The following is an 18,575-nucleotide window of genomic DNA, read 5'->3' on the forward strand; positions in this document are numbered from 1 at the left end:
TACCACCAAAGTAGATAAAAGATACAAATATGCAGGCATTGTTGTGGAAAAGAAGCTGGAACTCTGAGTTCAAATAAAGGTCAGTGCTCTCTAAATGGACGTGAAAAGTTGTTGGAAGACAAGTGACAGCTAAAGCCACAAAGTGCATGGACTAAGAAGAGAATTCAAACTTTAAGAATACCTGCTCAAAGGGTGACTTGGGGAGAGAACCCAATAACAGGGACTGAGAAATGATGGGAAGAAAAGTAGAAAATCATAAGAGTGCCAGAGAGCCCAGTGTGGAGAGAATTTCATAAAAAAAGAATGGTCAGTAGGTTATCACTGATAATTTTTAGTTGAGAAGTTTTAGTGAAATGTAGGAATTAAAACTATCACTTTATTTATCCATCCCTGATGACCTACTCATTGTTAAGGACTGTACCAAGGGTCTTACCCTTTGGTTCCAACATTTTTGGCACTGCCCACTGTAAAGCAGGAACCGTGTGCTAAGTATTTTTAGTGGAAGTGATGTGCTGGTGGTAGCTATAAAAGTAAATAAATTTCTTTCCTCTTTAAAGAGCTTAAGGTCTACTACTATAGAAAATGAGCATGAAAAGTATTAATCAAAATGTAATAAGCCCTTAAAGAGATATTGGTATCATGCCAACTTGAGGTGAACATTGGAGAACAGGTCAGAATAAGAATACAACTTTTCAAGTAAAGAAATGGTATGAGCAAAGATGATAAATTGAAGATGCATGGGATTACTTAAATCCACTTTAGGCATAGAAGATAATCAGGAAACTGGTTTGCAAACTGAATTGGCACTAATTATCTAGGTCATGATTCCAGACCAAGTAGTTTGGAGAATCATTGAAATGAGATTGAATGAAGGAATGAGGTGCTAAAAAACACGCTTAGGATGAACCTGGAATGGTATTAAAGAAATATATGACAAGGATATTCTCTTGCAGGCGCTTAGATAATCCAGGTGAAGAGTGGTTAGGCCCCAAATAAAATAAAAGGATCATTGTGGATACAGAGTGAATGGCTCACAGTAATTAATTTGATGGAAATGATATAGGAAGAGAAGGAATAATTGATAGTGTTCCTAAATTTTGAGAGAATAGTAATAAGAATAATAGACAAAGGAATGGACTGAGTACAAGAAAGATTGACTCATTTTGCGAGTTTTTGAAGCTGAAAATATCCCTGCTAGATTTCTTTCATTGACATCTAGCTGCACGCGCACTGAATTACAAAGTGATTGTAGGCTGAGCTAAAAATAGAGAAAACTGTCATGATGACCAATATCCTGTTTTCTTCTCTTGGTCTCTTAGAGCATGAACACACTTTAAACCTGACATTTGCTTTAAAATATCATAGTACACTCACAGGCAAGTATTATTGGCAGTATTTAAAAATTTTTTTTGTATTAAGTAGTAATAAATGCATTTTATAATTATTTTCTTGGAATTAGTTTACTTGCAAGCCTTGAAGTCTTGCTAATTGCAGCTCAGCATATGAGGTTCAGAGGTTGGAGAAAATAATGCGATGAAATCTTGGATTATATTGATAAGATGTGGGAAATCTCATCTCCACAGAAGACGATGCAAGAGCATTTTGAAACAAACATATGCAGGTTTGACTAAGGCACGATTCTGTAAATGAGGGGAAAAAAAGAATGTATAAAATATTTATTATAATTCTAACACGAGTTCAGACAGTAGCCTATATCCATCATATGCTCTAAAGTATTACATAATTTTAGTGATTAGTATTAAATAGATACATTTATGATTTATTAAAAGTATAGCCAGAACATCACAAGCATTACATCATTCCTATTGACAGAATTATAACATAAGTGTTACAAGTGCAGTATATCTATTTTACACATACAGACTTTGAAATTCAGAGAGTTTAAGTACATGCTATATGTCCCAGTAGTCTATGGGATAGTTAAATTTAAAGCTCATGCCTGCCTGACTTTGAAAAATGTACTCTTAACCATTGTGCTATACTCTATGCATTTCATTTAAGCCCTGGTTCTAAATTTTTTTAATTTTTTGTTTACTGACAAAAATAATTGTATATATTTGTAGGCTATAACATGGTATTTTGGCACATAGATTGTGAAATTATTATATGAAGCTAAATAGAATATCCATTACCTCACATACTTATTTTTTGTTGGGAGATCATTTAAAAAGCTATTTTAAGGGAAAGAGAAAAGGTTGCTAAGTTTATTAAAAAGAGAAAAAGAGAAAGAAAACATTTAGGAGAGAGGGATTTTCAAAATGGCTGGAAAGCTGTTTTAATGGCTAAATAGTATTCTTTTGCATGTATGTATCACATTTTTCTGCTATGGCAGTTAGAGGACACTTAAATTGTTTCCATTTCTTGGCTATTGTGAATAGTGCTTTAATAAACATGAGAGTGCAAATTCTACTTTGACATATTGATTTCATTTCCTGTGGACATATACTCAGTAGTGGAATTGCTGGATCATATGGTGGTCAGGTGACTTACTCTGGCAGTATGTTTTGACTGCTTGCATATTATTTTTGATTTGCCTGTTATATAGTTTTGCTTTCTGGTTACCATTAAGACTTATAATTTTTTATTATAACAAGCTATTTGGAAATGAAAGCAATATAACATGATAGTATGGGTAAGAAAAGAATCAACAGAAAAGGAAAACAAAAAATATACAAAAAAATCTCAAAACTTGCGCTTCATTTCTCCCTACACTTTAAATTTTTGATGTCTCATTTACAATCTTTCTATATTCCCTATCAACATAATTGTTGGTATTTTTTCCATTAAATTTATTGGTACAGTTTAGGTATACAATACACTTACATTCATCATTGGGATCTTGTACCTTTATATGATGTATCTTGATTCTTATTTTTTCCCCATTCCCCTGCCCTCCCTTCACCCTCTCCACCCTTCCCTATTTACAAAGACTTTGTTTCCATTTTTTTCCTTTTCTCATATTTTTTTCTTTTGCCTTTCCTGTCCCCTACCCCTCCCACTTCCCCTACTCCTTTAGACCTTTTCTTAAAAATATGGAATGCTTCCCGAATTTGCATGTCATCCTTGCTCAGGGGCCATGCTAATCTTCTCTCTATCATTCCAATTTTAGTATACGTGCTGCTGAAGCAAGGATAACTGTTGGTATTTTAATCTTCATACTAACAATATGAATGCTTTTCACATCATAGTCAGAATATTATACAAAATTTGTTTGTATAATTACTCTTACTAACATATGTGATACCTTCCCAGGTTGCCTTTTTCATCTTAGTGTTTCATTCTTTTTTTCAGTTTGAAGAATTCCCTTCAGAATTCCTTTTTTTTTAATCATTAAGTTTATTGGTACATTTTAGATATACACTATGATGACATTCATCATTGGAAATTTGTAACTTTACATGATGTATCTTGGTTCTTATTTTTTCCCCATTCCCCTGCCCTCGCTTCAACCCCTCCACCCCTCCCTATTTACAAAGACTTTGTTTCCATTTTTTCATTTTTTCATGTTAATTCCATTCCCCTCTTTTCTCTCCCCACCCCTCCCACTTCCCCTTTGCACCCTTTCTTCCTATTTCACATTATCTATTATACATTTTGATCCTTATTTACACTTTCAGTTTCTCACATCAATGAACCTATTTGGAATTTACACATGTTCTATTTATTTCACTCCAGTATGTGCATCCATTTAGCTATAAATGTCTCTAGTTTCTCATTCTTTATGGCTGAGTAGTACTCCATTTTATTTAAAAAGAACCCACATCTTCTTTATCCAGTTTTCAGTAGATGGGCAATTGAACAGTTTCCAAGTTTTAGCTATTACAAACTGTGCCACTATAAACATGGATCCACATATATCACTGTGGTATGATTTTTTTAATTCTTTTGGAAAGATACCCAGCAGGGGAATAACTGGGTCAAATGGGACTTTTAATCCTAGTTTTTTGAGTTATCTCTATTCTGATTTCCACAATGGCTGCACCAGTCTACACTCCCACGATCAGTAGAGAAGGGTTCCTTTTCCCCATAACCCAGCCAGAATTTGCTCTGTTCATTTTAGATGCCCATTTTTGGATTGGGTCTTTAAATATGGGAGGTCTGATTTTTTTTTTATGTCTATATATTCTAGATAGTAGACCATTGTCTGAGGAACAGTTGGTAAAAATTTTTTCCCACTTTGTGAGTTGTCTCTTCATTCTGTTGATGTTTTCTCTTGTTGTGAAGAAGCTTTTTAATAAGATCTTTCTGTTTTAATATGTAGATTTTTGATCCATTTTGATTTTAGTTAAGTACATAGTGAGAGATGTAGGGCAAGTTGAAACCCAATTTTTCCAGCACGATTTATTAAAGAGGCGATCTTTCCTCCAGGAAAGGTGTTTGGCTCCTTTGTCAAAGATGAAGTGGTTAAGTGTGTCTGGAGTTGTTTCTGCATTTTCTAATCTGTTCAACTGGTCCTTGGGTCTGTTTCGTTGCCAATACCTTGCTGTTTATATCACAGTAGCTTTGTAGTATGGTTTCAAGTTGGAAATTGTGATACTCTCTGCCTTGTCTTCATTCCCTAGAATTTCTTTTGTTATTCTAGGTTTCTTCTTGTTCCAAGTGAATTTTTGGACTGCTTTTTCAATCTCTGTGAAGTATGCTATTAGAATTTCAATTGGGATTGCATTGAATCTATATAGCAGTTTTGGAAATATGGCCATTTTTACTATATTGGTTCTTCCAACCCAGGAGCAAAAGATGTCTTTCCAATTTCTGATCAATCTCTTTTCAGAGTGCTATAGTTTTCAGAGAAGAGGCTTTTGATTTCTTTTGTTAGGATGATTGCTAGGTATTTCACTTTTTTGGATGCTACTGTGAAAAGAGTTATTTTTCCGGTTTCTTTTTCAGTGAGTCTGTTGTTCATGTACATGAAAGCTATTGAATTTTTTGTTGACCTTGTGTCCAGCTACTCTACTGAATTTGATTATTAGGTCTAAAAGACTTTTGGTAGAGCTCATGGGGTCTTCTATATAGAGTGTCATGTCATCTGCAAATAATGACTGTTTTACTTTTTTGTTTCCTATCTTTATTACTTATATTTCTTTTTCTTGTTTAATTGCTGTGGCTAATATTTCCAAAACTATATTGAACAGGAGTGGTGATAGTGGACATCTTGTCTTGTTCCTGATTTTAGTGTGATGGATTTCAGTTTTTGACCATTTGGTATGATATTGGCTATTGCTTTTTCATAGATGGCTTTTATCAGGTTGAGATAGAGACTGTCTATTCCAAATTTCTGTAGGGTTTTTATCATGAATAGGTGTTGAACTTTGTCAAATGCTTTTTCTTCATCTATTGAGATGATCATATGGTTTTTGTCCTTGGCTCTGTTAATATAGTGAATTACCTTTATTGATTTGCATATTTTGAACCATCTTTGCATTTGTGGGATGAATCCCACTTGGTCAGGGTGTATGATCTTCTTGATGATCTTCTGCATTCTGTTTGCCAGTATTTTATTAAGGATTTTTGTGTGTAGGTTCATTAGGGAGATTGTCCTATACTTTTCTTTTTCAGTTGCAACTTTCTCTGCTTTGGGGATCAAGCTGATGCTTGCTTCCAGGAATGAATTTGGGAGTATTGCTTCCTTTTAAATTTCATTAAAGAGTTTAAACAGTAGTGGCAATAGTTCTCTAAATGTCTTGTAGAATTCTGCAGTGAAGACATTGGGACCCAGGCTTTTCTTCTTTGGTAAGTTTTTAATTATGTTTTCAGTTTCATTGATTGATATTGGTTTGTTTAGGATTTTTAGGTCTTCTTCATTCTACTTTGGTAATTCACACGTATCTAGGAGTCTGTCCATTTCTTCTGTGTTCTACATCTTACTGGTGTATGGGTTCTCAAAGTAGGTATGGATAATCCTCTGGATTTCTTCTGGGTCCATTGTAATTTCACCCTTTTTGTTCTTAATTGCATGGATTTGGACCTTTTCTTTTTTTGATAAGGTTGGCAGGTTTTCCATTTTGTTTATTCTTTCAAAAAACCAACCCTTTGCTTCATTGATTTTTTGTATCATTCTCTTACTCTACATTGTATTGATTTCTGCTCTGATCTTTGTAATTTTCTTCCTTGTATGAGCTTTGGATTTATCTTGCTCTTCTTCTTCTTGAAGCTTAAGTTTCACCATTAGGTTGATTAGTTGAACTTGATGTGTTTTCTTAACATGAGGATTCACTGCTATGAATCTCCTTCATAAGAATACTTTCATTGTGTCCCATAAGTTCTGATATGTTTTATTGGCATTGTCATTTAGTTGTAGAAACTGTCTTATTTCTTCTATAATTTCCTCTGTGACCCATTGATTGTTCAGGAGTGTGTTGTTCAATTTGCATGTGAAACTTTATGAAGTTCTTGTGGTTTCTTTTGCTATTGATCTCCAATTTCATCACACTATGGTCTGATAATGTACAGGAGATATCTTCAACTCCTTTGGATTTTCTTAAACATGTTCTATGAGCAAGTATGTTGTCTATTTTGGAGAATGACCCATGTGCACCTGAAAAGTATGTGTATTCTAATTTTCTGGGGTGGAATACTCTGTAGAAATCTGTTAAGTACATTTGTTCAAGAGTTTGGCTGAGTTCTAATATTTTGTTGTTGATTTTTTTGTGAATTTGAACTGTCTATTTGTGACAGTGGGGTTTTGTATTAGTGCTTATTTGATTTTTTAATGTTTGACAGTATTTGTTTTATATAGTTGGGTGCACTAGTATTTGGTGCATATATAGTTATGATTGGCATCTCTTCCTTTTGAATTGTTCCACTTACATGAATGTCAGTGGCCTTCTTTGTCTCTTTTAGGTAGCACTGGTTTGAAATCCACTTTATCTTCAAAAAGGATAGCTACTTCTGCTTTTTTTCGAGACTTGGTCATGTGCAGTATTGTTCTCACCCTTCAGCTTCCAATCTATGAGTTTCTTTTTGAACTAAGTGTTTCTTATATGCAGCACATTGTTGGATCTTGCTTCTTGACCCATTCTGCCAGTCTATTTCTTTTGATTGGTGAATTGAGACCATTGACATTGATGATTATAACTCATGTGTATTGACATCATTGTCATGACCTTTTCCTCTTGTTGGATTCTCCCCCTTTGCATTTAATTTCTTGTCTTGCCTGATTGATTCATTGTGCTGTGCTTCATAGTGTTGTGACCCTCATTGTCTTTTCCTTGGATATTGTTTAAATTTTTCTGGAGTGCTGGTTTGGTATTAATGAAGTTCCTCAGGTGTTCTTTGTCATGAAAGTATCTTATTTCTCCACTGATTTTGAAAGATAGTTTTGCAGGGTACATCAATCTGGATTGGAAGTTGTTTTCTCTTAGGGCTTGAAATCCTTCACTCCAGGTTCTTCTTGACTTGAGAGTTTTTGTTGAGAAGTCTGCTATGATTCTGATGGGCTTTCCTTTGTGTGTGATTTGTTTCTTTTCTCTAGCTGCTTGTAGTACTTTGTTCTTTGTTGGGTTTCTGGAATCTTGACTATTACATGCCTAGGTGTAGATTTATTTTGATCATGGCTAATTGGAGTTCTATATGCCTCACTTATCTGTATGTCAAATTCTATTCCCTTGCTTGGGAAGTTTTCTGCCTTTATTTCTGTGAACATTTTTTTTAATGTCATTTGCATTATGGCCTGTTTCTCCATTGACTCCCATCAGTATTATGTTATTCTTCTTTTCATCATCTAGCAGCTCCTGGATTGATTTCTCATGGTTCCTTGCTATTTTTAGTAAGCCTTTCTTTTTCTGGTCACTAATCACAATCTTGTCCTCTATATCTGATATTGTGTCTTCACACTGGCTCATTCTTCTGCATAAACTTTCAATGGAGTTGTTAATCTCCTGGATATATGTTTACATCTGTTTTATGGATTCCATTTGTTTCCTGTTCTGAGATTCCATCATGTTCCTCAGCTCCTCATTTTTTTATCTGTTTCTCCTCTAGAGTTATTAATCATGTCTTTCATTATGGACACAGTCTCTGCTGTTATTAAGAAATTATTTCTGATTTTTTTTCAGATCCTCTTTCATTGTCAATTCAGGGAGACCAGCTGGTTGAGTTTCAGATTTTTCCATCTCTATGACCTTTGGGGTTGCCTTTGGTGATCTGAAAGTCTGGTTTTGAGACTTGTCTATGTGTCTTCTCATTTCAAACAATCCAGTCTGCTGCACCTTTATTGAGGTGATTCTTTGCTATTCCAGTGGGCTTCAATTCTCAACAATCCTCAGAAAAGCCTTCTCTCTGCTGCTTACTACTGAGCCAATACTGGGTTCAGAATGATGACCTTCTGCATTCCCATACTGAGCTGTTGCCTGGGCAGGATTCTGGCTGGGGCCTGTGAGCCTGAACAGCTGTTTTTCAGGTGTGCCTTTTGTTGGGTGCTGTGTGCCCAATCTACTGGGGTCCAGGTGAGCTTCTGTCTGGGGTCTGCACTTCTGAGCCACTATTGACTGGACAGGCTTCTGGCTAGGGTCTGCACACACTTACAGATAGTATCTGGGTGGACCACTGGCTGGGCCTTGTGTGCCTGGACACCTGTTTTCCAAGTGGGCCTCTGGCTGGGGCCTGCACACCCAAGACACTGGTGTCTTGGTTAAACCCTGGCTGGGGCCTGCACACCTGTGAACAGCTGTTTTGCTTTTGGCTGGGGTCTGTGCTGCAGAGCCACTGGTGTCTGGCCAGAATTTCTTATAGGACAGGTCTAGTAGATACATTCTCTCAGCTTTTGTTTGGAAATGTCTTTATCTCTCCATCATTTCTAAAGGGTAGTTTGCTGGGCTCATTATTTCTGGTTAATAGGTTTTCTTTTCTTTCTTTTTTTTCCTTCAGTACAGTGAAAATTTCATGCCTCTCTCTCCTGGCCTACAAGGTTTCTATTGAGAAGTCTGCTGATGGGTTCACTCAGACATAATTATGTTATGAATTTTTCTTGTGCAGCCTTGAGAAACTCTTCTATATTGTTCACCTTTGAGAGCTTAATCATACAAATCTCTTGAGGTAGATTTAGTTGAGTTAAATCTGAATAGTGACCTTTGACCTTCCTGAACCTAGATACTGTGTCCTCTGGGTTTGGTAAGTTTTCTTGTTTTTATCTCTTTGAATGAGATTTCTACTCCTTTAGCACTCTTAGCCTCCACTTGGACCCATAATAACCAGAATATTTCCTCTTTTAATGCTGTCCCAGAATTTTTGTAAGCTTTCTTCATTCCTCTTTATTCTTTTTTCTCTTCTAATTGTATATTTTCAAATTGACTGTCTTCAAGCATGTTAGTTCTTCATTTTGATCTAGTGTGCTACTCATGCTTTCTACCATGTTTTTATTTCACTTCATATGTTTTTAGCTCAAGAATTTGTTCAATTTTCTTGAGTTGCTACAATCTGTCTAGCGATTTTCTCTGTCAGAGTGTTGAATCATTTCTCTGCATTCACTTGAAGGTTACTCAGTTTCATTAACTGTTTTAAATTCTCCATATGAGTGTTCATCCATATTAGTTACTTGTGTGTTCATTTTCTGGCACCTTGTTGTGACTGTTGGCTGAATTCATGATTCCCCAACAGTTTCTCATTCTTATTGGCATTCAAAATAATCTGGACATTGAAGAATTCAGTATTTATTCCAGTCTTCCTAATGTGATATCGTGAATGTCTTTTCAGAAATTATAAACAGCCCCTCTATTGAATCATTATGGAATTTTGCTTTGCTACCATCATGTTCTGAAAATAGTCTCATAAGCATTTCATTATACCATATTTTAAGAAAATATGATTATCAGTACTAAATTATAGTAATTTTTCCTCTTCTGCTTTCATATAATTTCATGTAGTTGTTCAAGATAAATATCATCTATACATCCTAAAATGAAATTTTTTCTTAGCTCATTTTAGTAGATCACTCTAGCTTTTCGTTTATTCTTAAATTAAACAAAATATATCTTTATATATTCTTATAAACTAATTTCAACTTGTCTAGGAATTAGAGTTAAGCATCCTTAATATTTTATATCTCCTTTTGAACTTGAAAATTACAGGTCTTTTGAAACTGCATCTTTCTTTTGGCATGGTGATAACATCATCATAAATATGAGAGAAAAAAGAGTGCACATGCTTCAAGTCATACAGCTTGAGTTCTGCTTCTGTAGTTTACTAACTGCACATATTGTCCAAATAGTCTTGTACAAAATCCTTCAATCTTTTCTAAACCTATTTAGTCTTCGGTGAAATTAACTGATTGTGAGGATGGTGGCAATATGCTTGAAGCTCCTTGATTAGCATAAAAACAATAATAATAAGTTACTGGAGATTTAGCTCAGTGGCACTGCACCTGCCTCAAAAGTTCAAGGTCCTTAGTTCAATTCCCAGTACCAAAATACATACATATATACATACATGCATACATACATACATAAATAAATATAAGTTAATGCTTGATGGTTGTGAGTTGCCTTTCAGTTCTAGTTTCAGAAGCCCTCATTCTTTCCAAGCTATGTCATCACCGTATCTTTCATCAGCCACAAAATGAAGGTCCATAAAGCTGTAAAACTGAATGAAAGGAACTTTCCTGTTATCATTATATATGATTCCTATTATTATAAAGATAAATACAAAGATCTTAATTTAGGAGAGGCAGGAAGACATTGCTGAATTACGTCCAAGACAAAAACTATAATGAGCAAGGAGAAACCGATGGAAATAGATCTATTATGAATGAGAAATCTTCATTTAAAAGATTCCCACCTAAACATAGAGATCAGTGTAAACTGGAAAACAGTCTTGTAAATTAATTGGTGGCTACTGCCATCAAGTGGTACCAAATTACTTCTTCAGAAACCGGAATAGTCTTCATGAGGAAAAGTTCCCTCATCACATTCTGCACCCTAATTTATTCCAACCTATCCCTTTTCATCACAAGCACCCAAGATCTGATCTTCATAAAATGGCAAAATTTATTTTGTTTATATAACCACAGTATCAAAATAGGATCTTGTCAAAAGATACAACTTACAAGTTTATTTCAGTCTGTGTTCCAGGAGCGTCCTCGAATACAGAAATTGAAAGGCAACATAACTGCAATGAATAATGAGAAAGTTGGCAAAATCATCATCAGGAAATTCTAAATTCATCCAATCTCTAGAGTGAGAAAAGCTCATGTTTGGATACCAGCTCTCCCACTTACTTGGTCTATAGTATAAACAAAAACCTTAATGAAGATCAGGTTTTTTTTCATCTGAAATATGGAGATCAATTTAGATTATTATATTTGTATGTGCAAAAGACTTAGCTGGAGCCTGGTAAGTGCTCAGTAAATGTTAGCCCACTCCTTTTTATTATTAAGACTATTTTACTATATTTCCCTTCCCTCAACCTAAATGAGTATTTACAGTCATCACAATTATTACTGATATATAAACCCAGGCCTAAAGAGGTACAATTTAAGAAGGTGAAATCACTGTAACAACAAACTTTGCCAACTGTGATAAGGATACTTTATGATTTCCCTAGTTTTAAAGAGAGAAGCACAGTGTGAAGACAGAGGTGAAGAAATTCTGTAAGTCCTAAATGTCGATCAGGCAGTCATGGCTCCTTCTTGCCAAGGTTCATGGTGAGGCAATTATGCCTACTTTTAGCTCTCCTGACTCACAACAGTGCTATAAAGAATATGAATCAATTAATGTTTGTGCGAAGTTGTCTAAAATATAAAATCTGGGTGTATATGAGAATTATAACTTCATATAAAAGAGCTATAAAGGGTCATCTATTATTAACTTTAATTTTTTAAAAAAGGTAAAGATCGTGTGGTTACTTCTTCAATTATACTAAATGGTTACAAGGCATACTATAGTCAGTAGTCTCAATTAACCAGTATATGCATACATTTATAAATTGATTTGATTGATGTGTGCTCCTAACAATAAATAGCGCAGGACACTTAAGGTGCCTAAAATGTCTTGTTTCATCAGAAATAGATTACACAGTACCACATATATGTCACTGAACTCCAAGTATTTAAAAATTAAACATTTAGTCTATGGTAAATGTTATCAACTAGAAGATCAGTATATTTCATAGAATTCCATCTCAACCCTTGTCAGAATTATTCAAATCACTGGACTCCTAATGGGTGGCCATTCACTCTCTCCCCAGATATTTCTAGTTAAAAGAACTTCATTTATATTATAAGGGAACCCAAGTGACATTGGACCTAGATATTTATTAAAAATATGTTTGAGGGGCCGGGGATTTGGCTCAGTGGTTTCGCCACGTGCTGCGCAAGCGCAAGGGCCTGAGTTCGATCCCCGGTACCGGAAAAAAAAAAAAAAAATACGTTTGCGGTAATGAGTTGGAATCTTCTTTATGTACCTCTTCTCCAGTGTTGTTGAAGCAAGCTTTAAAATCTAGAAATAATAGATTACATTTTAGACTACTTCTATTTCCTAGATAGGTCAAATTGAGGACAATAGTAGTTCTATACATGAATATCCTGTACCACTAGAACTTACTTACTCTATATGACTTATCTTTCAGAATCATGTAATCTCATACATTTTTAATAGCTTCAGTACTTTAAAATACATAAAACACAGGTACTCTGAGTTATTTGATTAAAAAATCTGGGTAGAAATCAAAATGAGATGCAAAAGATCATCCTTTTATTAAAACAAACCACAGAATATACCAAAAGTTAGTTTCAGTTGGAAGCAATGACTACACAAATATTCTCTGTTCTTTTGTCTCCTAAGGTTTGAACTTTCTTGGGATCTTCAGTACTGGGTCCCCAGACAGGATGTGGGATGGAGTGTGAACTGGATATTAGGTGAATATTATTCACCAGGAAGGAGACACATCTCACAATTCCTTTATTAATTTTTCTTTTGTATCTCCTTTTTTTTCTAATACTCCCATTCTTTGAAAATATCAGCTTGTCTTAGTTGTGTTAAGGAATAAGTGGAAAGGGATCTATTTGATGTAATATTTTATTCACAGCCTAGTCAAGAGATACAGTAGAAAGCTCGAGGCTAAATATGTTAATGACTGCAAAGAAAAGGGAAAACAATCTCAGGGGAAAGGTTAACACTAGAGTGATGGGCATACTTAGATGTCTGCCTTTTCTGCCAGAAAAAAATTCTATCAAAAACCTTTAACTGAGAGCATTTTATGATTTATCTATTTTTGAGGAGGCGTTCCTGATATATTTAGATATATGTGATATGGAGTAAAAGTCCACAATCAGCTATGATTTGGGAATCCCAAGCTTAAGTTGTCACTGAACTTATGTCCACTGACTTCCTATGTGATTTCTTGCCATCTTAATTTCTCTACTCACAAAATAGAAATAATAAAGAGATTTTTCAGTTTCACCAAAATGTTAGGAAAAAGAACCCAGAGAAAAAGAGTCACAAACTTTGGAAAAAGTAGACTCTGAAAATGTAGAATTTACCCAAAAGAGAAACTGATTCCTTTTTGAGTTCTTTAAAAGGAACCATAATAAATGCACTGGATGATGAGGGTAAAGGTTCATCTGCTAAGACATTCTGTAAAGTTTCTAGCAAAGCTAGCAATTGTCATGCTAAAGGATGATGGAGATTTCAATATTTAGTACTTTTTCCAAAACCTATAATCAAAGTGATTTTTAGGACCCCAAAGTAATTATTGTTGCCATATTATTATTTCTTGTTAAAACCTTTCCAGGCTTCTCAGTAAAAGCAAACTTAACTCTAGGAAATAGAAAATCTGTAGGTTTAATCATTTTGTCTTTTTATGAGCCAACACCTGTTGTCCTGCACTACTGAGTATAAGTTATTTTTGATTCATTTTAGTATCATAATGTTACAAAGACTTGCAAGTATGAAATCCTTAATGCACCCTTCACTGGCATAATGAAATCTCTGAGTCATGAAGATATGAACCAGTGAAAAGCTGGAAAAAAGGTTCAAACAATTTTATGATGCTCTTCTTTAGAGGAAGCTGAAAGCTATCACGTTAATAACATAAATCAATGAATCTCAGAAACCACCATTCAGTGCTACTCTTAGACAATTTGGAAATTCAGCATCTTTCCTGGGTCCTTTCATTCATTAACCATCTGCACTGTTATTATACTTCAATTATAATACTTCCTTCCAGAAACCAGTTCTTAAAAATTGAATCTCATTTCTTAAAAGCTGAATCCTCCCCCTCCAGACGCATTTCCCAGAATCTGCTAGTCTTAACAGCTTGATTCACATTCTGATAAGATCTTATTTTAGACTTTTTGAGGCAATGAGGAATGTATAATTTCTTTTCAGTTTTATAATTCTCTTATGGTCCTCTGCGAGATTTGATTTTCCTGTGTCTCTGTTGCCCTTGTGAATGTTTTAGAGCTGTCTCACAATCAAATTGATCCAGGTTCTGGGAAAATGCCAGAATATTTGTTTAATGCCCTTTAAAACCAGTTCAAAGTTCACTGGACAAATGGTTAAAAAGAAGAGACCCTTCCCCTCAGGAATTTGGACAGGAGTTATAAATAATGTCCTGTAGCTTATTGGTTTTCCATTGGATTTGAAAATACCTCATTCTAGTTTACTTTTTCTAATTTATTACTTTTCATCGTTCAATTATGTATACCAATGAGCTTTGGCATAAATATATTCAAGAAGAAAATTATAATTTTTTGTCTGATCCAAAACATGCATCATAAAATTGTAGGAAATGGAAAGAGCAGGATGAAAGCAAAATTCTTTCTTATGTTTATTTTGAAGGCCTCTAATCAACTGCTTCAAACTCTCGTAAAAGAGAGAAGGAGGAAGAGAAAGATAGGGACAGATGGAGATAGTAAGAAAACATTCAGTTTCTAAATGTCCCTTTAAAAGCAATTTTCTCATTCCTTAGAAGCTCTGTGTAGAATACTGATAGCCCCAGCTTCCCTTCAACGTACAGGTGTCTTGAGCTCCAGAAATAATCCATTTTCATAAGCAATAAAGGAGCCAGGATTGTAAAAGCCCAACAATACCACCTGTTCTTTGCTGAGGGAAATCAGCCTCAAAGATAAAACATATGAAACTTGCCATGCAATGGCATAAAGAATCCAAAACAGAATCTAGAAAGTGTTCATTCCCTTCCCCTGTAGTTGACGGAGATAAGTATGAGACAGACACTTAAATCCTGTTATATTCATTTTGAACACTGACTGAATATCTACAAATGGACCCATCAGTGTTCTGTTTGAAGAATGTAAGCTTTTCAGTAAGGAGAAGCACATTGATTCATCCTGTAAGTCTTTGTGGTTTAATATTTTAAACATCCATTGCTGGTCATCTTCAATGTTACTCCTGGCTACCCAACAGGACAACTATCCCTCATCAAATTCCACATCTAGTTAGATCATGATAGGGCCAACCAATCTAAGCCACAGTAGATAAGATTCTCAAACTATAAGGAACATTACAGTTACCTTGGGACTGACTCAAAATGCAGATTCTTAGACTTCACCTATCACAATCTGATTTAACAGGGCCCAAACTTCTGCATTTCTAGATATCTCCAAGTCATTCTGGTGAAAATGATCTGTTTAAATTATTCTTTGAGAAACTTCTTGCCAGTGCTTTGTAACTCTAGTAGCCATTTAGACAAAATTAGATACAGTTGTCAAAATAGACAAAAACAGATACTCGAGAAGAAACAGGCAGGTATCCTAGGCAGCTTTTTCTTTTCCTTTTCTCATATTTATTCTTCTCCCTGACCCTACCTCTCCCACTTTCCCTTTCCCTTTTGGCCTTACCTTCCTTTTCCACATTAAGTATTCTGCATTTTGATCCTTATTTACACTTTCAGTTTCTCACATCAGGGAAACTATCCGGTAATTACACATGTCTGTCATATTTATTTCACGTAAGAGTACGTGCATCCATTTAGCTATAAATGTCACTAGTTTCTCATTCTTTATGGCTGAGAGGTAATCAATCCATTTTATATTTTTAAAAACCCACATTGTCTCCATTCAGTCACCAGTTGATGGGCAATTGGTCTGGTTCCAAGTTTTAGCTTGCTGTGGTATGATTCCATTAATTCTTTTGGGAAGATACCCAACAGGGGAATACCTGGATCAAATGGGACCTCTGATTCTAGTTTTTTGAGGTATCTCCATGTTGATTTCCACAGCGATCGCACCAGTCTACACTCCAAAGGAAAAGAGAAGGGTTCCATTTTCCCCACAACCCCACCAGCATTTGTTATTGGTTGATTTCTTGATAGCGTCCATTCTTTCTGGAGTGAGGTGGAATATCAGCTTTGTTTTCATTTGCATCTCTTGAATGATCAGTGATGTTGAACATTTTTTTGGTATATTTATTTGCTGTTTCTACTTCTTTGTCTGAGAGGCGTCTGTTCATTTCAGATGCCCATTTTTGGATTGGGTCTTTCAATCTGAGAGGTCTGATTTTTTAATTTCCTCACATATTCTATTAGTAGACCACTGTCTGAGGAACAGCTGGTAAAATTTTTTTCCCAACTTGTGAGTTATCTCTTCATTCTGTTAGAGGTTTCTCTTGCTGTGCAGAAGATTTTAATAAGATGAGATCCCAGTTGTTGATTCTTTGTGCTAGTTCACATGTGACTGAGGTTTTGTTCGTGAAATCTTTTTTTATGCCAATGTCTTCAAGAGTTCTACCTTACCTCTCTTCCACCCAGTTTAGTGTTTCTGTTTCGATATTTAGATCCTTGATCCACTTCCATTTTAGTTTAGTGCATCATGAGAGATATAGGTCTAGTTTTAATCTTTGGCAAGTTGAAACCCAATTTTTTCAGCACCGTTTATTCAAGAGGCTATCTTTCCTCCACCAAGGGTATTTGGCTCCTTTGTCAAAGATGAGGTGGCTGAGTATGTCTGGAATTGTTTCTGCATCTTCTATTCTGCTCTGCTAATCTTCAGGTCTATTTCTTTGCCAGGACCATAGTTTTTGTGTTTGTTTGTTTGTTTTATCACAGTAGCTTTTTAGTATAGTTTCAAGTTGGGGATTGTGATACCCTCCCTACCTTGTCTTTGTTGCCTACAATTGTTTTGCTACTCTAGGTCTCTTCTTGTTCCAAATGAATTTTTGGATTGTTTTCTCTAGTTCTGTAAATATGCTGCTGGAATTTCATTTGGGATTGCATTGAATCTATATAGCATTTTTGGAAGTATCACCATTTTCACTACATCGGTTCTTCCTACCCAGGACCAAGGAATGTACTTCCATTTTCTTATACCCTCCTTGATCCCTTTTTTCAAAGTGCTGTAGTTTTCAGAGTAGAGGTCTTTTATTTCTTTCCTTAGATTGATTCCTAGGTATTTCTTTTTTTGGATGCTATTGTGAAAGGAATTGTTTCTCCAGTTCCACTCTAAGTGAGTCTGTCATTTGTGTACAGAAAGGCTATTGATTTTTGTTTTGTGTGTTGACCTTGTATCCAGCTACTCCACTGAGTTTCATTATTAACTCTAGAAGACTTTTGGTGGAGTTCTTGGGCTCTTCTATATAGTGTATCTTGTCATCTGCAAATAATGACAATTTAATTTCTTTGTTTCCTTTTATTTCTTTCCCTTCTCCAATTAATGTGGCTAAAGTTTCCAGAACTATATTGAACAGAAGTAGTGATAGTGAATATCCTTGTCTTGTTCCTGATTTTAGCATGAAGGATTTCTGTTTTTGACCGTTTAGTATGATGTTGGCTGTTGGTTTTTCAAAGATGGCTTTTATCAGGTTGAGATAGAGACAGTCTATTCCAATTTCCTGTAGGGTTTTTATCATGAATGGATGTTGACTTTTGTCAAATGCTTTTTCTGCATCTATTGAGATGATCCTCTTCATTCAACTTTGGTAATTCATATGTATCTAGAAATCTGTCCATTTCTTCTGTGTTTTCCATCTTATTGGTGTATACTTACTCAAAGTAGGTATTGATGAGCCTCTGGATTTCTGCTAGGCCTGTTGTGATTTGACCCTTTTCATTCCTAATTGCATGGATTTGGGCCTTTTCTTTCCTTTTTTTGATAAGGTTGGATAAGAGTTTGTCCATTTTGTTTATTCTTTCAAAGAACCAACTCCTCGCTTCATCAATTTTTTTCTATCATTCTTTTAGTCTCCATTGAATTTATTTATGCTCTGATCTTTACAATTTCCTCCTTTGTATGAACTTTGGGTTTATCTTGCTCTTCTTTTTCTAGAAGCTTAAGGTTCACCATAAGGTTGATTAGTTGAACTCGATCTCTTTTCTTTTTTTGCTTTTTTTGGTTTTTTTTGGTTTTGGTACCGGGGATCGAACTCGGGTCCTTGCGCTTGCACAGCAGGAGGCAAAACCACTGAGCTAAATCCCCAGCCCCTTGATCTGTTTTCTTAATATGAGTATTCACTGCTATGAATTTCCCTCATAAGACTGCTTTCATTGTGTCCCATAAATTCTAATATGTTTTATTGGCATTATCATTTAGTTGTAGAAACTGTTTGTTTCTTAATTTCCTCTGCAACCCATTGGTTGTTCAGGAGTGTGTTGTTCAATTTCCATGTGTT

At 35.2% G+C, this 18,575-nt stretch overlaps 1 protein-coding gene and 1 non-coding gene across 5 annotated transcripts in view; one reads left to right on the forward strand and one right to left on the reverse strand.

Annotated features, from left to right (window-relative positions):
• The window catches only part of Tmem196 (transmembrane protein 196), a 65,538-nt gene that overhangs the window by 20,475 nt on the left and 26,488 nt on the right, over positions 1-18,575 (forward strand). The gene's annotated exons all lie outside the window — the stretch shown is intronic.
• LOC147829254 (U6 spliceosomal RNA) lies at positions 3,048-3,150 on the reverse strand. Its single transcript, XR_015449413.1, has one exon. It is a non-coding gene; the product is annotated as a U6 spliceosomal RNA (small nuclear RNA).

The sequence above is a fragment of the Heterocephalus glaber genome, unplaced genomic scaffold, assembly GCF_053883595.1.
Source record: "Heterocephalus glaber isolate CG9 unplaced genomic scaffold, H.glaber_assembly_v1.0 deba00000676, whole genome shotgun sequence".
NCBI classification, from domain to species: domain Eukaryota; kingdom Metazoa; phylum Chordata; class Mammalia; order Rodentia; family Bathyergidae; genus Heterocephalus; species Heterocephalus glaber.